Source organism: Phalangium opilio, unplaced genomic scaffold (genome assembly GCF_054372755.1).
Source record: "Phalangium opilio isolate 3A_F unplaced genomic scaffold, DU_Popi_V2 ptg000082l_1, whole genome shotgun sequence".
In the NCBI taxonomy this organism is placed as follows: Eukaryota; Metazoa; Arthropoda; class Arachnida; order Opiliones; family Phalangiidae; genus Phalangium; species Phalangium opilio.
Window position 1 is genome coordinate 5,912,643 of NW_028324189.1, and position 25,860 is coordinate 5,938,502.

The 25,860-nt window shown below is 36.5% G+C and overlaps 2 long non-coding RNA genes and 1 other non-coding gene across 3 annotated transcripts; all 3 read left to right on the forward strand.

Moving 5' to 3' along the window:
* The first annotated feature begins 560 nt into the window (after window positions 1-560).
* LOC149651184 (uncharacterized) lies at window positions 561-3,252 on the forward strand. Its single transcript, XR_016371108.1, has 6 exons — window positions 561-1,059; window positions 1,133-1,288; window positions 1,366-1,466; window positions 1,527-2,853; window positions 3,018-3,114; window positions 3,190-3,252. It is a non-coding gene; the product is annotated as an uncharacterized LOC149651184 (long non-coding RNA).
* TRNASTOP-UCA (transfer RNA opal suppressor (anticodon UCA)) lies at window positions 1,606-1,692 on the forward strand. Its single transcript has one exon. It is a non-coding gene; the product is annotated as a tRNA-Sec (tRNA).
* Window positions 3,253-7,031: 3,779 nt separating the features above from the next.
* Window positions 7,032-7,676, forward strand: LOC149651186 (uncharacterized). The gene is made up of 3 exons (XR_016371109.1): window positions 7,032-7,316; window positions 7,394-7,502; window positions 7,562-7,676. It is a non-coding gene; the product is annotated as an uncharacterized LOC149651186 (long non-coding RNA).
* Window positions 7,677-25,860: the final 18,184 nt, after the last annotated feature.

The window sequence follows — 25,860 nt, forward strand, 5'->3', positions numbered from 1 at the left end:
TTGTCCCTCCTGCCGTCTCATCCCACCATCGTGAGACTCCTCTACCAACCGGCACTGCACCGACCGATGTGCCGATCGAACATTCGGTCTCCCAAGGTGCTCCGCCCACACCGATGGATCCACCGTTATCACAGTTGCCTAGTCGCCCGAAGCGTGACATTCGCAAGCCACTCCGCTACACAAACTAACTACTTAAACAAGCAACAGTACACTCGCAAAAAAAAAAAAAAAAAAAAAAAAAAAAAAGAAAGTTGTTACATTTGTACATGTTGTATTACGCGCCTTACATTAGTACCCTAAAACCTCCCTAGACGGCGCCAGCCTAATCACAAACATTATAACAAACACTATAACAATTACTAGCTACATGAGGGACTGGCAGTTCAGAGCGGATCTCCAGCCCGCAGTGCAGCTAGGAAGAACGCCTCTTAGCCGCAGTTTGTAACAAAGTTAATTGTGTATCTCTTGATTAAAATAAGCTTGATTTAACCTGGCCCATAACTGTGTATGTTAAGATCTCATTTACTAGTAACTTAATCTAACACCAAGGAACTAAGCACATGATAAGAAAAAGTTGTATTGCCAAAGGATCTACTTAGATATGTGAGAAAATTATCAAGGTGCACACGAAACGTTTTGACAAAACCGAGTAATCGAACTAAATTTTTGGTAAAACGAGTAGTATTCTTTTGAACAAGTACTCGATTCGGATTTCGAATAGGAGATTTACTATTCGGTTCTGTTTGATAAACAACTGTTCGCACAGCCCTACTTAACGCTACCATTTTGTTCATTTACATCCGCGGAAATTTGGTCACGACTTCACATCCGCGGAAATTTGGTCACCACTTCCTTTTCCTTTAAATGCTTCCTTTACGACATGACGAGGTAAACAGGCTAAAACGATAGCGCAGTCGTTCGTTTTTTTAAAACGTCGGTACTCTGGAACGGGACCCTTTATCTTCGGACGAAGTACGTCGACTTGGTTCAGGGCTTTTAAAGAGGATTTTTTGGGCGATTAATCATCTATTACGGTCGACGCCGAAAGGGCGACAATACGTACGTTTCTCTTTACTTTTCATATCCTTTCCATATACCTAAAATGTAACTCCCCCAAAATTTATCTTTTCAGTTTTCAAGAAAGAAAAAAAAATCATTTCTGGGACAATGTTGAAAAACAAGCGCAATATCTACTGCCTTAAAACAGAAACGAAAGTATCGTTTACGCTAAAATGTTGAATGATTGCTTGGCCAATTAAGCAAAATAATTGTAGACTCTTTGTCAACTGTAAATATTTTCATATGGCATTTATGGAACGCTCTATTCTAAGACGTAACATTTTTAATTTACTATTGATATTTTAGGGTTGAAGTCACTTTATCGGTTTTTTCACTGAAATTGTTCCAAAGAAAAGATTTGTACAAGCACATCTGGTTTTATACGACAATATTTTAGCAGAAAGAAGGTTAGAGATTTTAAATTTAGTTGTACTTCAATGTGACATTGGGTAGTTTTAATATTTCAGATTTTCGTAGAGCGAGTTCCTATTCTTTTGTCTTAAGGAATACCCTAGTATATATAGCATTCGGTTTGCCAAGGTAATTGCCTAGATGAGCCTCGGTGGTCCGGGGTGCGGGCTTCAAACCCGTAGCCGATTAGCATCGGAGTGGTTCGATTCCACCTTCTGGGCGAAAAGTAGCTGAATTGTTTTATTTTATTAACAGTTTTAAGCTAAGAATAGTAAGAATCGTAAGAATACACGCTACGGTAATTTCTTAAAGGGAGGGTGAAGTGGAAAATCAAGTAATTTTTTGATCGATTCCTCTAACTTTGACTAAACAACTTGGCGAGGTCGTACGGGATTTCGAGTAAAACGAATTGTAAATCGCCCTCGCCGAAAATTTAAGCCTCGCCTTTAGAAAGATGGGGTTAGATCCGAATTAGGCCTAAGGTCGTTTGTGCTTGGGTGTAAATCAAAATAGATATCCGTGCGAATGTTTTAGAATGTGGCGATTTAAGGAAAAGAGATGCATCTAAGCGTAGGATTGATGGATACTGAAGCCTTCTTCTGTTATCGTGTTAGCTAAGGAACCAGATCCGAAGAAAAAGCGAACGAGGAAACAAAAACTAGGAACGTTTGCTCAGATTTGCCAACTGCAAACACGGTAACAGACACGTCCAGTGTAATACCTCCCCGTGACGTCGTCGTCACTGGGAGAGACAAAAATCACCAATTTTAGTGATTTAAGAGCAATTTGCCAGCAAAAATTCAGCTTTCTAGGAAAAACCCTTTGAGTCGGGCGTTGTTTACAGTTTGTCAGAAGTTTCGTAGTTGCTAAAACATTCACCAGTGTTACGCAACTTTCGGGGTTATTTAGTCAAAGGAAAAATGTCAGAACTGTAGTGAGAAGTAGATAGTAGTGAGATGTGCTTAGTGAAGATAAATGCGTGGCAATAAAGGTCGGAAGAGGGGAGTTGCATTAGAGAGGACGCGCGGGAGCCGTTTGTATCCACTACGTCACTTTGGAGCCACTAATTCCGCGACTTCTGCCAGGACTCGAAAGATTAGTCTTGTCCAAACCTTTGTACCTATTCCGACTGCTCTCTTTGCTTCCCCAATGTGACTAATGAACCCGATGCAATTTTTTCCCATCCAAGTTATTCTTCCTATTAAAGCAACTATCACTTTTGGGCCGAATAAATGACATTAAAGAAGCGAATTCACACCATTTCATGGACTAAAATGTTTTCAAATGAAAATACTCCGATTTGCCGACTGTGAACGCGGTGACAGACAGACACAGAGACGTCTAGTGCAATACTTCTCCCTGACGACATCGTCACTCGGAGAGGTAAAGAACTATTTTTAAAATAATTATTAATCCTAGAATTTGACCAAAAAAGTACATAATTTAGTTTAGTACCTGGATAAATATAAAATAAAAATAGTTAACTGTCTGTAACCCTTTAAAAGCAGTTGGGATAGCGCCAAAAATTTTTTCATTTCCCTGAACAGAGCCCGGTCCGTTTTAACCAGTACGTCAATCGCCATTCACCAAATTTTGGACGGGCCTTAATCGCGCCTGAAGCCTTGGTTGGAAGCAAGACTGAAAGTAAGAAGGATTTGTACTTGGAAGGAAAATAAAGGATTCTTACGAAAATGATGATAAATTCTCGGGCGGGTGTAGTTAGCTAGTGCGGCCTTTTGTTCCGGCTGACAAGCGGCCCGACAGACAACCTAATGGCCTCGTTCATCACCCCCGACGCCCAAAACACTTTCAACTTCAGTTGATGATGTTAATAACAATAGAAGTCGAAAATGTTTGTGAACCTTCGGTATAGCCTCTTCATTCTGGGGAAAGTATATTGACGTAGCTTTGATAATTGCACCAACTGTGAACTTTGCAAGATTTTGTTTATTTGTTGGCTTATTCTTAACTGACCTTTAATAATTCATAATTTCATAATAGACATTATCCAAATGTTAATGTATAAATAATTTTACCCGCGCTATTTGTGGTTGACCGTCAACCATGAAGAACGAGAAGGCTAAGCTCTGTATGCTAAAATAAAAACAACTCGCCGAAATATGCTAGCTGCATCTGTAAAATGTAACATGAACATAGGCCGGTGCGATAAAAAGACTATTGGATAGAAAGGAAGATCATTCGTGTCGTTAGAATATTAATGACGTTCTCGGGGCGGGATGGAAAGAAATATTCACAGCCAGCCAAAAAGGTCGCTCCTCTTTCATTAGTCTCACCAAAGTAGCGGATTTTTTTTCTATACCCACTTTTAGGAAAGAAACAAAAGAACACTGTCTCCCCGCATCTAGCTAATGACCCATTCCCACGAAGCAGCAACCGATCCTTTACCTCACACTTAAGGGCTACAGTTCAGTTCACATCGGTTCACTGATTGTGCGGTTCTAATTTTAAAATAAACTTATGTTACCTGTAGGAATTTTTTCAAGTAATCGATTTCTACGGTTTTGTACACCTGATTATCAAGTGGCTAACCCCTCGGGTAGATATCACTAGGAGATGAAATCACTTTAGATTAGGGTATCGTCCAGCGATTCAACTGCATTGGTAAGTTATTGGCTGGAGCGTAACGAAACAAAGGCGGAAGTGTGAGGGAATAACGAAATAGAGGAAGTGACGGCGAGAGAAGCCACTCAAGTGCATGTTTGACAGAAGGAGAAGAAACGAGATTGGACGGATAAAAAAGAGTCGACAGAAGCAACAATTAGCGACAATTCCGGGGCTGCAAAGCTAATGCCAAAGTAAAGGATCCCTGTCCGCCTCACTCTTATCTCGGCCATAAACGGTGGGCAATGGAAATCAGTCTCACTTCGTTTGACATCCTCCGAAATCTACAAGACAGAAGGCAATCATTTAAAGCATCCAAATATTTAAAATTATTGGTGAAATCCACTCACTGACTGCTTTGATTAAAAGGAGGTCATATGAGTTTTGAATAGAGATAGGCTATAGCCAACTCGCATTGCCTATATCGAAGCTTTTTGACGCACCCTATACTCTCTGTTTTAGGTTCTCTTCACCCATGTCAATAATGGAATGGTCTATTGCAGTTTCATTTCTCGATTCATCTAAAGCTAATTTGTTTCTTGGCATTTCATTTAGAGGATGAAGCGGGTTGTACACGCTATCACCTTCGTACGATTCACCATACGTTTGCCTAGTTCATTTGTCCACTTCTAGTGATAGTCTTCTTGTTGGTGTTTCCCCTCCTGTGTCCGGGTGTGTCGGGACGAGTTAGAGGGATGAGTAGGAGTAAGCTGTCATATCCACTCGTCCATCTGAAAGTCTATAAACGGAGCTGGCGTTGCCACACCAACCTAGATCACCGTCCACCTACTGTCCCATAGATTTATTCGCTTTTTAAAGGGATGATAAACCGAAGAAATACACTTTTCGCGATTGGAAACTAATTGCAAATCCAGTTACATTGTTGGTTTACACTACGAAACCAAAATTGTTGAGCGACCGGAATGCCTCAAAACCGGAAGTATTTTCGTCATAAGGAGGAAACAGCCTCTTAAAGTAGGGCTGCCAAAGAGGCTAGGGATAAAGCTAGGCTTCTCGTCATAAATATCATACTGGCCAACGTGTAAGACGTTCCTAAACCCGAGTACATCAATTTCTGTTATTTCGATTTGCCTTCGCTCTTTAGTAGTAGGTGTTGATTGCTTCTTGAAAAACTATATCCAAAAATTAAAGGAAAATCTTGAAGCGATTTAACTGAAATTAAGTATGTAGGAAAACCATGGTCTATGAACAGGAAGTCTGGTTTTTCCTTTCAATGTGCCAAATGAATTGAACATAACCAACAAACACGGGATATCGTGCAAATAAAGATGTGTTAAAACAAATAAATATTAAATGATGAGCAAATCTAATTGATTGAAACGTTATGTTCTCTTTTTAAATTACTAGTTAGTTGATACGACAAGGCACGGAGAGATTTCACGTGACAGTTTTTGTATCTTTTCATGGAAAAAGATGAGTGGGGGTGTTGGCTCTTCAAGCGAATATTTGTCAGGCCCCCAAATCCTATTTCCTGTCTACTTGATCGAGAAACTTCGACGTCTATCTCGAAAGTATCCACACCCCCGCCTTTGCCCGCTCACCTCAAAAATGCGACGCTCCTCTGTTGCGTCCGAAGACATCCCAGCATTATTTAAACCCTGCAAGTCATATACATCTCGGAACTTCTTCGATTGATTGATTCAAATATTAATGAATAGCGTATTCCGTTTTCTGCTCTGAAGCGCTCTTGTAGCGCTCTGAAAATTATCCCGTGTTCAATGCGTGTTTAGGTTTTCGTTTTCCAAATTAATGACAATTAAAATAATTAATGTCAGTTATATTTATTTAATTATTTAAGAAAAACCTCTTAATTACGTCTCGACTCGGAGAAGTTTATTTTGGCTTCCAAACTTGTTATGTTTTTAATACTATACGAAGATTAGAACTTACACTTTTGTTATTTAAATAAACGTATTTTGAAATTGTCTTGACTACCTTGTTTTCAACTTGAGACGAACGATGTGATGGAAAAAACCAGAGTTTGAAAAAAATTGAATTTTAAATTCGAGTGAATAAAGTATAAGCCGTCCATCATACGATTTCCGATATTGGTGGATTCCATCATGGACTATGAACTGAAAGAGGACCGGTATCAAATGGTTTGTTTTTCCGTAATTTCAAAAAACCATAGAGGGTAGAAGAAGATGGCGCTAGAATATGCAGCTGTGGCATTTCTACCTTGGCTTATTGGGGTAGTTAACGAAAGACGGTTTTAAAATTCAAGAGGGATACAATCGCAATCTGAACTGCACAGGTGGCCTATTTTTCGTTTCACTTTGGGGGCCCTGAAATTGACCTATTATGATTTAGATTGCAAAATATTAAAACCTTTAAGCTTTTGAAACATTAAATATAAGAAATTGCATTGTCTTTGTTGGCAGATGAAACTGAAAAACAGTAAGCCAACATTCATCTTTGTGTACCATCTGATCTTAAATATTCTATGTTTATTCAGAAAGTAATATCCTGAATTGCTTTTCAGATTCCTTGAGAATTTTGAAGTATTAAAAGAATATCTAGCCTACTCCTAACTTTCTCGTTGAAAATTAAGCTCAGAAAGAGAGCGGGTGTATGGTTACCCTGCCCTTTTACAATACGCTCCATGATTGTATTACACGATGCGAGACTGAACTGCATTGAATCGTTCCCGTAGGCGAAAGGTGTCTTCGAACATCAAACGGCGGCTAAAACTGCCAGGTTCGAAGTATATCAAAACTGAGCTCAAATACGATACGATCACTGTAGCTGGGGTGATAAAAGCTTTCCACGAAATTATAGCCCTGGGCTAATACGTCAACGTTCCCATAACGCTAGTTGATCCAGATTGCTCGCTGTAGCTTGTCGAATCATCTCGGAGCAGACACCAACCGGCCTTATCAATATTAAAAAGCTACTTTTCGCAACAAGCTCGATACACCCTGACATCTAATATCGCCCGGGAGACAACCAATGCCAAAAAAGTTAAATGTTAAGCCTATTCTGTCTCAGGATGCCTTAAAATCTTTATTTGGCGTAGTGCATCGAGAATGGTAAACGAGGGGCTCGACGTTTCCAACAACTTGGAGAAAATCACGAAATGTCTGACAAAATCGCGTAAACAGGTCAAAGATTTCAAAAACGCTAAGTGAGGAAATGTTTTGAGGCTAGTAAGAATTCAGAGCGGAAATTACCGTAACTTTTGGGAAAACAGAAATTACTTTTCAGTCCGTAATTTATATTATCATGTGTTTGGAGTTCATTAAATTTTAACAACGTCTAATTGTGAACACTTTATACCTAGCTTGACTGCACAAGCACGTTTTTGTGGCTCTAACTAAAGATTTATTAAAAAGAAAACTTCTAGCACACTTTTGTAAGTGTTGCCTGGCGCCTGGCGAGTCGTTTTGGAAGTAAATATAGAAATAATTTAATCATTTATGTATGAAATTAACTTTTGTTGTGCAACTAGCATGGGCAAGTAACCGCTATACAGTGACTAACAATATGAGGATGAGAGAACCACTATTTCCCGATAGAACTGACAAGTGAACAAAGGGAAATCGAGGAAAAACACATCAGAAAAGGGTCATAGTTGTAGTCTCTGGTAGGCTAGTACATTTATTTAATCGATTTAAATTGATATCATGTCATCACTAAATCTTACCAAAACCTTTCCGTTAATTTTTATATAATTTTTCCTAAATAGAAAAGTTGATACGCTAAATCTAACTTTAATTAAATCGCCACATTTTGACTCTAAATTTAAATTCTTCCGTCTCCTCAAGATGGCGAACGGTATTATACCTATATATATTATAGAGGAAGGCAAAACTGAGATTTTTTCAATCCTTAAAGCGTCTTGCTAGTAATGGGAGTCAGATAAGTTTTCTAGAAATTCAAGGTGATACAATTCACAGTTTTCTAAACGATGTACTTCGTAATTCTACAATTCCCTTACTTCTCCATAATCGTAGGATTAAACAACGCTTTGATGTACTATAATCCTAACCTACTCTTGCTTGTACCACATCCCCTGTCCGATTTACTTGATAAGTTGATTGATACATTGGCAAAATTGAAACGTAGCAAGGTGCCATCTAGCACACAACACATCTAAACCATTAGCATTGCGCGATGATGATCTTCCAGGTGTAGGCCTAGAACAAACCAAAGTGATGCAAGAAAAAATAATTAATAATCATGGCACTATGTTAGAAGTATATAGGTAAGTTATATACGAGGTGGCGCATAACTAGGTATTTATTTTATCCATGGATCAATAGATCCTTTAGGGTATCGATCTTGAGCCACAGCATTTTTCTGTACTCCACAACTAGTTAGTTGCCATCTATTGTACATCACAGTCACTTTTACCCCAATAATTTGGACATGTTAATAATTAACCAAACGTGACAATACTATCAGATATATATTTCGATACTCCTTGCATTTTTTGTCAATTTGATGACTCTTTAGCAGGTGTATAGCTATAATGCTCTGTTTCATTTCGATATTCCAGGAACATCGCTTGGTATTAATAATTCAAACTCGATTTGAAACAAATTTAGCTAATTCTACATTTTTATTTTGTCTAACGTAGTTTTAACCATTACTAGATTAACGATTAATCGTAACGAATAATAGCCCCTCGATGCACTATTTTTAACTGTTTACCCGTAATGATTACTTGAATATTTTACCTTCTTTTATAATTTTAATAGAGCGACAGAAACAAAAAAACTTGAGAGAGTAGCCCCTCGATACGCTTCCTTTAACAGTGCTCAAATGATTACGAGTAATCCTTACTACAATAATAGCAGTACTTAATTGGAGTCACTTTTGCTTTTTATTAGTTCTTTTCTATCAACATCTATAGTCCCAAAGTATCAAACATGAAATTTCTTATTTCTTAATGGCCGCTCTTTCAAAAGAAGTGAAGAATCAATAGAGTGAACGTTTTTAAAAATTACAGTAATTCACATACCCTTTATAAAATTGAGCTAAAATTCGTTTGGAAAAAATGAAGGTGTGTGACCTCTCGGTAACGATATAGCAGTACTATAAATAACGTCTTCCAAAACGGGTGGCGTTCAAAAACATTTTTTTTTAGTATTAACCTTCCATCTTGAAGTTGGCTGTTTCGATTTATTCCAGAGAAAATTGAAACATGGAAACGTAAAGAGAAACAAGTACGTGCAAAGACGCGATTCGATGGATGATAAAGGTATAAGGTCTCCAAATCTGTCAAATATTAGATGGTGGACGACAAACGTCAGGCGAAAATGGCAACTTCATTTTCACAAAATGATATAAACGAAATGATATTTTTTTTATAAAAAATGTTTCCTTTAACAATGATTAAAGTCTCATTCTAAATTGGTAGAAAAAAACAAGATGACCCTATGGCTGGGTCATGAAAGTAGCCACATCGTTCTCTACTTAATTAGAACATATTTCAAAAGAAATGTACATTCCACATATCGGGGTTTTATTGGAGAGATAGCCAAGTTCGTGATTTTCTCGGAAACACACCTTCATTAAGAGTCATACTTATTGTAGCTATGATTTTTATAGTATGAAGCATTGACGATCGAAAAGCTCTTTCTTAGTTCGCTCTGATTTTATCGAGTTCGATGATGAGCCTAGATGGCATCCCTGGCACTCTATGGATCCTCGAGGATATGCCAAGCGTTCCCTTTACTATCAAAAAAGAGAAGGAGCCCCTATTTCATCCGGTAGTGGGTCTTGATTATAGTTCTCTGTCCTGACACTCTTTTACTTTCGCGACTGATAACGTACCATGGAAAAAGATTCACCGTCCAACGCGATCCATGAAAAGAAATAATCCCTCTCGGAAGATGAGATGGTATATTTCTTTAAAAGACGTTGAACATAAGTAAGGATGTCAAACCTTTGTCCTGTTAAAGGGTTGAAACAGATAGTTATATTATACAGTCATAGTTCGTACAAAATTTACAGGCGCTAGTAGAGAAATTCATATCTAACATAACTTTCGTTGAAGAAACAAATGTAACCAATTCAATGGTTACCAAACTTATAAAGGATGTGTTTCTAACATATTTTTCTCAATTACTTTCAATTTTTCTAGGCAATTTCTTTCAATGTTTTTATCATAGGCCTATTTCTTTCAGTTTTTTTATCATAGGCCTATTTCTTTCAGTGTTTTTATCATGAATCTTCAAAACAAGAATGATGCTGTACAATTATTTTTGCATAGATTTTTACATCTATAGAACTTTCGAAAGGAAAGGAATTCATTCAGTAAGGAATTGAATTAAAATTTTGGAATTATAAAACCACTGCGATGACAATCTTGGACAGTTCTCAACCACCCAATTTCCTAACCACGACGAAAAAGTACGAGTGTTTTGTGCAGAAGTGATAGTCTCGGACTTCATTTCTTTTATTTTTGAAACTCACATTTTAAATTCCCAAAAAAATCTTTTGCCATTTCTACCCGGGTTCCTTGGAACCATGGAAATTGGCAAGAGTGGCTCGAGGGGTGAAAACCCATCAAAGAGCGATCTCCTCTTCGTTGAGGAAGAGTTGAAAAATGGTACAGAGAAAAGGACTAGGACGATGATTCTCTTCCTTCTTCTCGACCTAAGTGTTATAGAATTGGGGGTTTCCGCTTTTCGACAAAAAGGGATCAGCTTTAATCAATCAAACATTACTTCACAGACTCGAGAAAGATGCCATTTAAGTTTTATTTTTTTAACTAAGAGTTCGGACACTAGAAAGAGTGGAAGACTGTGTTAGAATAGCGCAAAAAACCTATGACAGAAGCAAGTTTATAAATTGACTGAACAAATTTTTAATCGAAAACTTACGGCTAAATTTTCTGTTATTTTTACTCTGTGCGGTTATGAAATAACGAAAGGAGTATTATTTAGTGCCATGAACGTGGAAAGGCAGTGCACGTGATTCCATGGATATTACAATCGAAAGGGAATTGGTAAAAGTGACAGCTTCGATATTTCAAAAATCATGGCACGAGGACGGTTTTGAAGTTCAGTGTAAAGCTAGGGTTCTAGAAGGGGTTGTGAATCGTATCTTATAATATTTTGTAGAAGTGTAAAATGATTTTTGATACGTTTGGTTTATTAACCAGACCAGAAGTCCATTAAATTAGCCTAGGAAGTAAAATATTACAATAGATGGTATACCGTACGTCTCTGCTGGGGTAAGAACTCATTTTAACTTCATGGATGGGGATTTAGTTTTTTCCCCCTATAGTAATACTATTAGAAATCTCGAGATCTGCTCTTGAAAGTCTTTCTTCACGTGAGCGGGGCGTGACATCTTCAGCCAATGAACGCTGGATCTCTCTCTAAAGGGACTGGAAAACGAGGTAGATCCCACCATAAAGCAAAAGCACGTTTGCGTTATAAAAAAGGAACAGCCACGGTCGTTAAATTGTATTTTTTTAAATAGGTTTATAAAGAATCAGAGCTGAACATTTTATTAGTTAGCTAATTAAAATTATAATTAATTGGCATTTTTTACTAATTGAAAATGATAATTAATTATAATTAATTAGAAAACATCGGAAAGTTTTGGGTAATAAGCCAATTGGATTTTCAATTAAACTCTTGCGCCGATTTGAAGTAAAAAATTACTTTTAGCAGTAAAACAACTAAAATTAAATAACCATTTTCATTTAGTAAAAATTGCCAATTAGTTTAAATTTTAATTAGCTAACTAAATAATTAGCACTGCTCTGGTTATTTGTTACAGTTTCATTTTTCACCTAAATTAGACTAGTAATTAATAAGAAATTTGTAATTGAAAAAGAATTACTGATTTTTAATTAAATTTAATAAGTTTGAAAAAGAATTACAGATTTTTAATTAAATTTAATAAGTTTGAAAAAGAATTACTGATTTTTTATTGCATTTAATTAGTTTCTGTCTAATAATTAGTTCAAAAATATTAATCTAATTGTTAACTGGCTAATTGATTAGTTCTTAAATATTCATCTAATTGCTTAATTGACTAAATAATTTGTTCATAAATATTAAACTAATTGCTGAGTGGCTAATAATTTACTTCATTAATATTAATATAATTGCTAATTGTTCAATTAATTAGTTCATAAATATTAATCTATATGCTAATTGTTCAGATAATTAGTTCATAAATATTAATCTATATGCTAATTGTTCAGATAATTAGTTCATAAATATTTATCTAATTGCTTATTATAATTTAATTAGTTGTCAGCTAATTAGCAGGGCTCAGGTGCCAGTTTTTCCACGTTATTACAGTTTTTCCAGCTTATTACAGTTTTTCCACGTTATTACAGTTTTTCCAGCTTATTACAGTTTTTCCAGCTTATTACAGTTTTTCCAGCTTATTACAGTTTTTCCAGCTTATTACAGTTTTTCCAGCTTATTACAGTTTTTCCAGCTTATTACAGTTTTTCCAGCTTATTACAGTTTTTCCAGCTTATTACAGTTTTTCCAGCTTATTACAGTTTTTCCACGTTATTACAGTTTTTCCAGCTTATTACAGTTTTTCCAGCTTATTACAGTTTTTCCAGCTTATTACAGTTTTTCCAGCTTATTACAGTTTTTCCAGCTTATTACAGTTTTTCCAGCTTATTACAGTTTTTCCAGCTTATTACAGTTTTTCCAGCTTATTACAGTTTTTCCAGCTTATTACAGTTTTTCCAGCTTATTACAGTTTTTCCAGCTTATTACAGTTTTTCCAGCTTATTACAGTTTTTCCAGCTTATTACAGTTTTTCCAGCTTATTACAGTTTTTCCACGTTATTACAGTTTTTCCAGGTTATAACAGTTTTTCCACGTTATTACAGTTTTTCCAGGTTATAACAGTTTTTCCAGCTTATTACAGTTTTTCCAGCTTATTACAGTTTTTCCAGCTTATTACAGTTTTTCCAGCTTATTACAGTTTTTCCAGCTTATTACAGTTTTTCCAGCTTATTACAGTTTTTCCAGCTTATTACAGTTTTTCCACGTTATTACAGTTTTTCCAGCTTATTACAGTTTTTCCAGCTTATTACAGTTTTTCCAGCTTATTACAGTTTTTCCAGCTTATTACAGTTTTTCCAGCTTATTACAGTTTTTCCAGCTTATTACAGTTTTTCCAGCTTATTACAGTTTTTCCAGCTTATTACAGTTTTTCCAGCTTATTACAGTTTTTCCAGCTTATTACAGTTTTTCCAGCTTATTACAGTTTTTCCAGCTTATTACAGTTTTTCCAGCTTATTACAGTTTTTCCAGCTTATTACAGTTTTTCCAGCTTATTACAGTTTTTCCAGCTTATTACAGTTTTTCCAGCTTATTACAGTTTTTCCAGGTTATAACAGTTTTTCCAGCTTATAACAGTTTTTCCAGCTTATAACAGTTTTTCCAGCTTATAACAGTTTTTCCAGCTTATAACAGTTTTTCCAGCTTATAACAGTTTTTCCAGCTTATTACAGTTTTTCCACGTTATTACAGTTTTTCCAGGTTATAACAGTTTTTCCAGCTTATTACAGTTTTTCCACGTTATTACAGTTTTTCCAGGTTATAACAGTTTTTCCAGCTTATTACAGTTTTTCCAGCTTATTACAGTTTTTCCAGCTTATTACAGTTTTTCCAGCTTATTACAGTTTTTCCAGCTTATTACAGTTTTTCCAGCTTATTACAGTTTTTCCAGCTTATTACAGTTTTTCCACGTTATTACAGTTTTTCCAGCTTATTACAGTTTTTCCAGCTTATTACAGTTTTTCCAGCTTATTACAGTTTTTCCAGCTTATTACAGTTTTTCCAGGTTATAACAGTTTTTCCAGCTTATTACAGTTTTTCCAGCTTATTACAGTTTTTCCAGCTTATTACAGTTTTTCCAGCTTATTGCAGTTTTTCCAGCTTATTACAGTTTTTCCAGCTTATAACAGTTTTTCCAGCTTATAACAGTTTTTCCAGCTTATAACAGTTTTTCCAGCTTATTACAGTTTTTCCAGCTTATTACAGTTTTTCCAGCTTATTACAGTTTTTCCACGTTATTACAGTTTTTCCAGCTTATTACAGTTTTTCCACGTTATTACAGTTTTTCCACGTTATTACAGTTTTTCCACGTTATTACAGTTTTTCCACGTTATTACAGTTTTTCCAGCTTATTACAGTTTTTCCACGTTATTACAGTTTTTCCAGGTTATAACAGTTTTTCCAGCTTATAACAGTTTTTCCAGCTTATAACAGTTTTTCCAGCTTATTACAGTTTTTCCAGCTTATTACAGTTTTTCCAGCTTATTACAGTTTTTCCAGCTTATAACAGTTTTTCCAGCTTATTACAGTTTTTCCAGCTTATTACAGTTTTTCCAGCTTATTACAGTTTTTCCACGTTATTACAGTTTTTCCAGCTTATTACAGTTTTTCCAGCTTATTACAGTTTTTCCAGCTTATTACAGTTTTTCCAGCTTATTACAGTTTTTCCAGCTTATTACAGTTTTTCCACGTTATTACAGTTTTTCCAGCTTATTACAGTTTTTCCAGCTTATTACAGTTTTTCCACGTTATTACAGTTTTTCCACGTTATTACCAGATCTGGGCTAATTAATTAGATAATTAAAATTCTAATTAATTGGCATTTTTACCCATTGAAAATGTTAATTGAATTTTAATTACTTTACTACTAATTGGGAAGCTACTGTCTCATATGTTACTTAAAGGCCATTGGCTAATCTGGTATAAAATAGAGTTTGGTGTTTGACAATCTTGTTTTCTCATGATGGAATATCTGGTATGAATACACAGGTGTTAGATATGACTTCAAACAATAAGAGCCTTGTTGGACTGGTAACAATGAGGCCCTATGTGAATCCATATAACGGATCTTCTGTCTTACCCCAATATCAGCTGTATATCCCTGTAAATGGTCTAATAGAACCAACATTTTATTCTAATGTATCGGAAACTATATAGTTTAGTTAGGGTGCTCTGGATTCACTACTACTATGTTTGAATTGACATTCTGGAATAAGACTTGAGTACTGGGTTTACTTTCATAACCGAACGTTTTCTATCATGTTGTCATATTAGTAGAATTCGAATATTTTGATGGATTCGACGTCGGGTCTTCCATTTCAACCGCGCTGTTATACGCCAGACCATACACGAATCCAACTTCATCGTATCAAAATTTCTTTAATATATTTGTCAAAAAAGGAGACACTTCTCAAAATTCCGACCAAATTTTTTGTAGAAATAACCTTCCTTCGGATACACATCCGTGAAGCTTTTTAGCTACGTGTTATTATATAACATGTAGAATTTAGAAACTGACTTACGAAGGCTTTACGCTTTTGTCGACGTAACAAAGATGCGTTCGGCTGCACGTACCGAAAACCAAGTTTGTATATAGTAGTGTATTATCGGATTCTTTCGCTGAACGCAGCTATACTAACAAATTCGCCAAAATCCGTTTAAAGTCTTGAATCACTGAAATCCAACTTGCTCTTAAGTTTTAGGACATGTTTCCGTATAACACCATTTTTTAGTCACATCGTGGTGTACGATAGTCTCTTGGTTTGACCCGAGCCGTAGTAGTAGTATTAGTGGCCGGAGTTTTCACTTTCGTTATCGTTAGGGTAGGAACCCTTTTATTTGTGGGGTCGGATTTGTATCTTTAGGGTCTTTATTTTTCTTTTCTTTTCATTTATGTGCAAATTAAATAGAAAGCGATGTGGCTACTCTTATGGCCCAGACCTTGGGTCATCTTGTTTTATTTTCATTACAGACGAACCATATAAGAATGAAAACTCCGGGAAGGGCCAATCAGTCAGAAGGTAGGACAATATAGAACTACTTTTTGGAATCCCTGAAGATACATCTGAAGAACCTTTTTACGCTTTTTTGCCATGCAATATTTGAAATATGAAGGTTTGCACCATTTTCAGTAGTTTAAAAGATGTCTGTCCCAAACTATAAAATTCAACATAAGTCACTCAAATTAAATAAAACTCATTAAAAAAACTTATTATTAAGTATTTCATGAACTTCCGGAAATGTGGTTGCCAGTTTCCGAATGAACCAAACCGTAAAAAAGTGACCGAGTATCATTTTACGAAACAAAATGACTTTACTTGTAAGTACGGATTGTTATATTCGGGTGACTAAGAATAAAGTAGTGTTCGAAAACTATCTAGATCGCTTGATTACAATGGAAAAGTTAACACTGATTTGGCGGAGACTGATTACACGGAATGTCTCGTGTTTTTGCTTCGATCGTTAATCTTTTTCAATATTATCTCTTAGTCATTCTTCCTCCACCTCGGCGCATTGGGTCGGGGGATGAAGCCCCATATTCCTCGGGCTCATCCCCTCAATCTAGTGCTCGGCGCGTCTGCTTCTTTTCAAACGAACCGTGCCGCGGTTTCCCCTCATCGTCGGAATTAAGAGAGACTGCATAGGGGAACAATGAAAAAATCCTCCCTGTGAGGCAATACTCATCCGTTCGTCTCGCCGTTTTCCCCTGTGGACCCTACGGGGATGGGACTGGTCGAACTAACACAAGGCAGGACAACTAAATCGCACCCCGACCTTATTTCTCCTATTCTCCTTGGCATTAGTGGTTAGTTATTAGTGGGAGCGAGAAAAAGTCCCAAGTTTCTACCAATTGCGGGGAGAAGGTGAAGCTCCTTCGGTAGAAAAACGTCTATCGGTATTATAAATGGGAAAATGCTCCAGTGGAAATGGTAACGCGTATTAATACGTAACGTTAACCTAACGTTGTAGTATATATTTCCTCATTGTTTAAGACAGTAAACCGAGGAAAGCAGTTTTTGAAACATTTGGATAAACCATACTGTAGTACTAAGCAAGGTTGGATCTACAACCTACACTATACCTTCCCAGACATAAAAGTAGTTCCAAAATGGCTGGTAGGACCGAAGTACTGTAGGTTCTCTGGTTGAATTTGAGTCCCCTTGATTCTTAATTTCCGAGTACTGTTTTGACGATTAATATTTTGGAAGTTCTGTAATTGTTTGACCCCAAATATCAAGACATCATATTGAATATAAATGCTAGATTAGGCGTATAATTTCTGCAAAACTGGATATAAATTCCCATTCAATTTATAGCTGACCTTCAAAACCCCAAAATTTATTTTACAATTAACGATGATAATTTTTTCTCAATTCAAACCTCGAGGTTGACCGACATCTTTATTAGAACTGATTCTACGTAGTGTTTTTGAGGTATTCGCGGTCAACTGAGATGGATATTAAATATATGTTGCTTAGTAAGCCTATGGACCTTTAACCCTGAGTAGGTCGGGGCTGGCACCGCTTGATTACGGTCGGAAACTCCTGCTTAGAGAGGGGGAGTGAGATAGATTTCTACACGCACCTCACCCGAACTGGTATACCTTTAAAAGGATCCTTCGTTATTAGCTCGCTATCGATTATGAGCGACATCGTTTGAAATCAGATGCGCCTCAATTGAAGTTATTTCTCCAAGGAGTGTTAAACATTTTGAAATCATGTTAAAAATGGTTTTGGGTTAATTTTTTTTGACGTAAAAATTTGCGTTCCGTTTAAGGCATAAAAACCCTCATATAAGCAGTTCCCGTATGAAAGGATCATATATTACCATGGAAATTTACCGATTTAGAACCCTAGATACCCCTGTCAAATACACTTAAGGCTCTTTCAGACGATCCAACTTTTTGACTCAGCTTGATGGGTCAACTCGATTTGAATGAACTAGTTGGATCGTGTGAATAGACGCTGGATGAGTTGAGCCATACAAAATGAATTACAAAAAGAAGCCTTTTTCACGAGTTATTTCGTAAGTGCCAAGGTAGTTGGCGCTTAAAAAGTTCCATTTGGCGGTAAAAGTTTAGTCGTGTGAAAAGGAAGGGTTTACTACACTTTTCCCTTCAAAAGTTGGGCAAGTTGATACAACTTTTTGAGCCATCGAGCAGAGTCAAAAAGTTGGATCGTCTGAAAGAGCCTTTAGTGTTTTTACGACTAATTTGAAACTGTTTCGGGTATCGTGCAAACGGTTTTGCAACCGTGTTTTACATCGATTGATGGTCTTTTGAGTAAATTATATGAACTTATATTATACGTAGCGGCTGCTACCAGAGGCTCTTTAGGATCACTTTTCGCGAAGAGAGTTGATGGTGAATTTCCGTTCATATAAGTTCGGTGCTAAGCATAGCCAGTTTAGATGTCTTTCTACTGTGATACAACCAGACCCGGGCAGACTTGCTATATAAATTAGGCCCTTATACCTTTTCTGGCGCGTAGGGTTCGCTGGCGCGTGTCTTCAAACTTCACCAGTATTCGTCTGAAAAGAGACATCAAAACCGAAAGTGTTGGTGCGATAGACCATGCCAATGGGAGTACGAGCGTATATTTCCAAGTTTTTTTCCAACTAAGAGACGTTATAGGACTTTCTTTATGTATAACAACCCGAGGAAGGTCTAAATAGTTGTTAGCATCTCTATTCGCTTATGTTTATATTTTAATACAATTTCTTACGGGTGAGCGATTAGTTATTTTTTACTTCAGTTGGAATACAATTCTAATGGTAAATTCTTTTTGAAACCCCAAGTTCATTATTAGAACAATGCAGTATTTTGGAAAGTCAAAATTTCCTCAGTTAACTGAAAAAATTTAGAACAATCGAAAAAATATCGAATAGTCAATAATCGAAAATTAATAGTTGCTTATAGTAACATAAATTGTTCGATTACTTAAAAACTAACTGATTAAATAGTTAGTTGGGAAAGGATATCTTGATAAACATTTAAAATTCAAACACACCTTAACAACCACGAGTGCTTTTGAACATCGACGACCAATACAATTAACCGAAAAGAGGCCATCCTCTGTATGTTATTTACGAAATTACGACGCTAAATCTCGCTTTCTCGCTAGGTTCTTGGGTCAACTGCATGAACCACATTATCTTTCCTGTTTCGGGCGATAAACAGTTCTGTTTCTGAGGAGTTCGAACCCTTAGAATATTTTTGCTATTTGATGATTATAGATTTCGTATTGCAATCGTGGTAAACATATTTGAGTTTGCCTAAGTTCTCACGCTCGTATTCATAAGCGAGTTTTAATCTAGAAAACCATTGGAGGCAGTATAGGTTTTTCCATTGATACACGTTGCATACGCTCTCCATACTGTACCTCACATTACGTTACTTCCATTTGCATTTGCTGCCATTAAGGCATTTGTATCGATTAAACGTTAATTGGGGCGAAAGGGCACTTTGATTCGGATTTTTTCCTTTCAATCTTGTCATCGAACCCTCTCTTCACCCTACGTTAATCCGCATACTTTATAGGCATGTATCTTAATTCTCATTAAGGGTTTTGGCCCAAAATCTCATAAACAGCTGTTTCCACCCACTGCGTCTATCCCCATTCTGCTTGGTGTCATTAATTGGTCTTTGACGTCCCCTAGATAGTTCTAACTTTTACAGACTAGCAGCGACAGGTTACAGATAAGCCAAATCACTAAAAAAATTATCTGCTAATATATATTGTAAACACAACCTCTTTAACGTTTAAGAGAAAATTATAAAAACATTTGGAAATATATGTGTAAATGGGAAGTTCGGGACGAAGTATAACTTTAGTTTAACAAGTAGGGAAACCAAAATCAACCTCCAAGTGGATAGGGTACTACCAAGTTTCATAGACCTGTTAGAAGAGCCATTCTCTTTGAAAACGACACTGTGTTAAATAAGCACTCCCTGACTTTATTTAAACAAACTAGTTTATTACTTTTATTAACAGAGATTACGAGATAAAGTGAAGTTTGAGACCCCTTTTGTTATTTTCGCCCGTAAATCGTCTTTAAGAAATACCTCCATTTTTCTTCTACTCTTTCCAATAGATAACACATCTAAGGGCCATAATTGAATAAAGCTTTCCTATTTTCCAAGCGTATCGATAAATACTAGAAGTTTGACCCTCGAGGGTGGAGCAATATATTTCTCTTAGATAAATTTCATTTCCTTTCCTTAAAAAAAAGAGCTACGCTCCATTCGCTTCGGGAGCAAATTATATTTACTACATCGTTCCAGCTCCATCTCTTTCCGAGACTATAATATATTGTGGGAAACGAATCGGAACTGACAAAGCCTATAAAAACTAAATTTTTGTAAAGATGCGCTCGTCGTCTGAATTTTCAATGACACGGAATCCTATCAAGAATTCTCTTTCTTATAAAATTCATCCAAAAACACTCAAGATTTCGTAGGCCCTAACATTCATTTTATGTACCTTAGTGTTATTTTATAACACGTAGCTTTTAGAAAAGCAGTTGGTCGTCAGTTTGTTTTCACCTCTCCGACTGACGATGACGTCACTGGACGTGTCTGTGTCTGCCACCGCGTTCGCAGTTGTCAAATCGGAGCAGAAGTGTTCGCAGAAAGCAATTTTTGGCTTCCACTCCAATTGCCAGGATTAAGAGGTACGCGGCGATCGGCTTGGGTTACGAGAAACGTCTAGCCTCCCAATGGCAGGGCTTCCACCAAAGGTTCAGGCAATTGCGGCTTTTCTTATCATTTATTGTGAATTAATCGCCTAAATTTCCAAAAAAAATGTAAAAGAGGCATACGCTAGAATTCAAACGTCAACAAAAGCTACGTTTAAAATGATTTTAGGAATAAATTTTCTTAAAACGATTTATCTATAATTAAGGTAAATTAATGACGATTAAAATAAATACTATCATTTATATTTATTTAATTATTTAAGATAAACCTCTTAATTGCGTCTCGACTCGGACAGGTTTATTTTTGTTTCCCAACTTGTTTTTTTTTTCCTGTATTCGGTATTCGACTAATGCCGCTTATTTGCAAAACTATTATTCAATTGTTAAAGGCGGCAACTGCATTTGAGCTTTTCGACTTTAGACAAGAATTAGAGACTCTTTGAAAGGTCATTTGGGACTTACTCATTTATAAAATAGACATAATTGTATAAAAATAACATTGAAAGGCAGAGTCCATATTCTTTTAACATTGTTCAACTTCTCTTTGTGGTGCAGTTCGAAATGCCTAGTTCGTTATTATCTTTGTTCATTTAATTTAAAATATAAAATTTTTTCAAAACACATTCGCGGTAAAGTTTTCTCTGATGAGGGTTTAAAGACACGTGCAGAAATTTCCTTTGCTGATACGCCATTTCAATGTAAGTATATTTCTAGATTGGTCATTCGCAAATTATAATGCACGGTAAGGCCTAAAAGGCATTGGTTTTTCTCGCTAAGGTTCTGAATCAAATCATAACGTATTCTAGTTCGTTAGTCGCACCGCCGAAACTTGATGAAGAATAAACTTCGTGCCGCTCTGACACAGGGATTGGAATGCGAATGTCAGGAAATGAAAAATGTGTTTTAAACTTTTTTTTATTAATAACTAAGGAACCGAACTCAAACATTTTCAGGCAAAATTCATTAAAATAAATTTATCCTTGTTCAAGGTTGCCACATTTCAAAATTCCCTGACCTTTTAAAATTCCTCTGCAATCGTCCCTGAGCAGTTTTCAAACTTATTTATGGAAAACCTGAGAATTAGAAGTTCAAATTTTAGTAGTGCCATGAGATTGTAAATATGCGAGGACAATTACTGAACCAATATGAAATTTGTTGATCTTTATGACAATGTCTAAATCCTTTGTCGTTACATTTCAAACTCGATTTCAAAATTCCCGAGTCTTCCGGCTTTAGACTTTTTGTTTGTGACATTTACTTTTCGACAACAAATGAAAAGTTTAATGACCGTCAAATCCCAATAGTGCAATTTTTTGCGCATATACAGACCTTGGTCAAATCCCATCAAATATTGTAGTCATTTGTAAGATTGAGAAATGACAACTATATAAACAGCTTTAACTGAGGTAAATTATTCCAAACACGTTTAAATTCCTCCAAGCTTGGTTTAAAATCTTTTTCAGGTGCTCAAAAATATGGCAAAACGAAAAATGAAAACTGAGGTAGATAAATGCGGGATTAGGAGCTAAAAGTAACTATGAGTCTCCGGGGAAAAATACTGAGAAGAGAATTTGAGAAGAGATTTATGAATAGAGGGAAAAAAGTTGTTAAGTGTGAGTTAGCTAAATATGGAGGGTTGCATGGTTCTGGAAAATTTTATCAACCTAAAAAAAATGCTTGAGCACTTTACTTATGGAGTTATAATACACGTGGGGTCTACCGTGTTTTCCGAGGGTCTAATCACTTCTTGTTAAATAAATCAGTATAATTGTAAGCGTGTTTAATCTAAGCACGATTTGTTCAATACAAGCACGATTTTTTTCAATTTAAATATGGTATCGGTACCGGTTCATCCCTATTAAAGAGAAAGTGATTAGCCCCTCGAGGTTTCGTAGTAAGCTACGGATAAAGGGGTTCATCCTCTTGACAAAGGCTTTCAACCGTTCCTACTAGACCTCTTCCCATAATTACAGGGTAGAAGTACGTACATATAAAACCTGGTTCGCGAAACAAGCTTGAGAAACTTAGAGCAATTATTGAAGGAGCGGCAGATCGAATAGGAGCCATTCATATTGTTTCATCACAGGAACATAGAGTGTAGTGCGTGTGTTGAGAAATAACAAAAGTCTTTTCCAAAGATTACAGGAAAGCAAGTACAATATACAGAAGAGTGAAACTGCCCAGAAACATCGAAATTCCAAGATTTTATGACAAGCAAACGAAAAAAAGATGCGATCCAACGTTGGCGAGCAAGTCTATTGTGTGGTAGAAGATACTGCCACATTAAACTTAAAATCTATCTCAAATCCCTAGTTCCACTTTTATTGAAGAAAAAAAATAGATCTTGTCCATTTCAACATTATTTGAAAATGCTAATTTAAAGACTTCGAAAACTAACGTAAAATCGCTGGAAAATGAAGAAGCGGTATTTGAGTCTTTCGAAAACTAAACGTGCAACAACTTCATGACCAACAATCGGACTTTAACTGACTTATGTTTTCACTTTGAGGCTAGATGGCGAACGCATAACCTACTACAATGCAATGGCGGTTACCATTACCTGTCCATCAAAGGAAACAATGATCTATCTCATAGTAAAAAATATTAGTGCCGATCAAATGCACCACAAAGCAAAAACTTCGAATAGTGTAAACTCACCTTTTAATTTGGAAAGTGCACTTGCGCTCATCTACCAACGAAGATAGCGCGCATGCCAGCAACGTCTGCGTTAAGTCCGAATGGTTTCTGAGCTTTCCTCAAATTGCCACTCCTTGCGTATTTGCTCGTTTCTAGAAGGCAGACAAGAGCTTATCGCAAAGAATAACTTTGGCTGGCAATACCGGGCTACTTTGGAGAGAAATTTTCTGAAGGCCTTGCTTATTTAAAAGGAGTACGCGGGAACCTAGGCACTCTGAAGAGCGGTTGGTACTTCAATCCATTTCTCCACAGCTGCGCTATACACTAACTTTAATATGGATGGCATCGGTAGACGAACGAGTATTATTATTGTTTAACAGGATGAGACCTTTACGTTACACAATATACGGATACTATTAATTTTTATTGTCAATGGCTTATCAAATTCCATACAAAAGCTATTTAAGTCGTGAATTTTCGTCTGCTTTACCAAACTAGATGCCCACGAACAGAGGACGTTAGAAACTACAAAATAGGTGGTCATTTTTAAAATGGCAATGGATAGTTGCAATTTTAAAAGCTTCTTGGATGACGTATGGGTTGCATTTTTACCTTTCAGTGGGTTTGCGAGCTACAGTTTTCATTCAGTCAGTGAATGGATTTCACCAGTATAATATATATTTTGATAATTCTGTTCAGCCAACAGTCTTTTAGCAATTTGTTCACCCAATGAGAAAAGAGAAAGCGCTTTTTGTGCAGAGAGAACCTATGAATAATTCATAGCCTTCGTTTCGTTCTACGCTCAAATTAGGCTTTCAAATTCGCCCTGCTTGGACAAACACATCTCGGGCCAACCATATTACACAAGCCCTTCTTCCACCTCGCGGCTGCATCCTAACCCATTTTATTTTCGGCTTTACTTACATGGAGGGATTTGCGTTCTTACATGGACTCTGTTATTCAAAAGAGTACCAGCAACGAAATAATTTTTACCAGCCGACTATACGCAATGAACTTAGTGCAATACATTTCATTTGCTTTCCCTATCTTGAAGCTTGGTTTATCAAAAAAATACCTTTCCCCATTTATGTCACCCACTAGCTACCTGTGAAATTTCGAATGAACGTAGTATAATAGAATCTTCCTCATGCGCGTACCAGTTAGTAGAGACAAGAGCGGGAGTGATAAAATGAATAGGTGGGTTGATTCGCTTCGTAGCTAAACTCGTCTCTCTCTGGCGCTGGCTCAGTCACCCGCCACGATTTCCACGCGCATGCGTCAAATTTAAAAACCGGCTTCTAACTTACTGGAGTGGAAGCCGGCTATAGTGTGGAAACCAACGCCAGTCGCGCGTGCGCGTCAGCTAGAAACGAGTGAGAGAGATAATAATTCCTACCATCCCTTTTTTCCCCTGTCATTTATATCACTGCTTCTTTAACATTAGACCAACACTACCTCTCACCGCACTCCTCCCTGCTCGTGCATTCGTTTGGTTTTACATCGACAAAGAAATCACCAACTTTTCTTTCCCCTATAGTGTTTATAAGATCCGTGATTCTTATCCATCAATGCAGTTACTGTAGGAAGCGGGCAAGCAAGAAAAAAAAATGTGGAAAGCATTCCCCTTTCGCCTTGTACCGAAAATATGGAAAATGAATTTTTCTCCGCATCGCAACCCCGACTTCACCGGTAATTCCCGCGATCCGATAGAGGGAGAGTTAGTATATAAAGCTGGCGTCACACAATCGCCATTATTCTAGAACATTGATGCAGGCGGTGTGGTATTCATAACCTTGTGAAAGATGATATATAGTAGAAGAGTTAGCTGTGATTAAAACCTCAGCTTAGAGGCAGTCACCTGGGCTATTCAAAACCTGCACTCGAAAATAATGAAGGTCAGGAGTAGCTATTGAAGGTGCCATCAGTTATTAATTTTTGGATTATGATTTATTTAAACTAATTAAAAAAAACTTTTCCCAAGTGTAATCGTTCAAATTAGAGAATTTTTAAGTACTTTAAAAGAATTAAATGTAATAAAAATATAAAGACTGCTCGAAAGAAATCAGGATCACAACCATTTTTACCTAGTGGGACAAACAATATCAAAATATTGCATCATGTAGTTACTCCGAGTTATCTTTCGTGTCTTGTTAAACTTAAATTAAAATATATAATTGTTATTTTTGTGAAACACGTAGTGCAGAGTTAATTTGTAAAGCGCGAAACGAGGCTAAAGGTATTTTACCTAGATTTAAAACGCTGCCTTGTAGTATTTTTTTTTATCATTATTAATGGTTTCCAGTTTTTAATGGAGATCAGTGCATAAGTTGCAGCGGCCCTTTCGACTCATTGCGTACTGTATATTATAAAGGGTATCTTAATCACCTTTTACCGGCTGCTCTTGTTCCCGTAATAGCTAAATTTACGAATTTTAATTTACAATAATTAGAAGCGTAAGTAACATAATACCAACAAGTATGACTCTCCGAGTTAATGTATTCATCATTTAGTTAAGAATGGTTGTTCTTATGTTTTATATAGGGGTTTTGTGTTAAAACGGAATTAGTGAAGTGGCAAAACTCTGTTCCTTACTGTTTACACTTATAAGCTCTGCCTCACCAGGGGTCGCTTCTACAAACGTTTT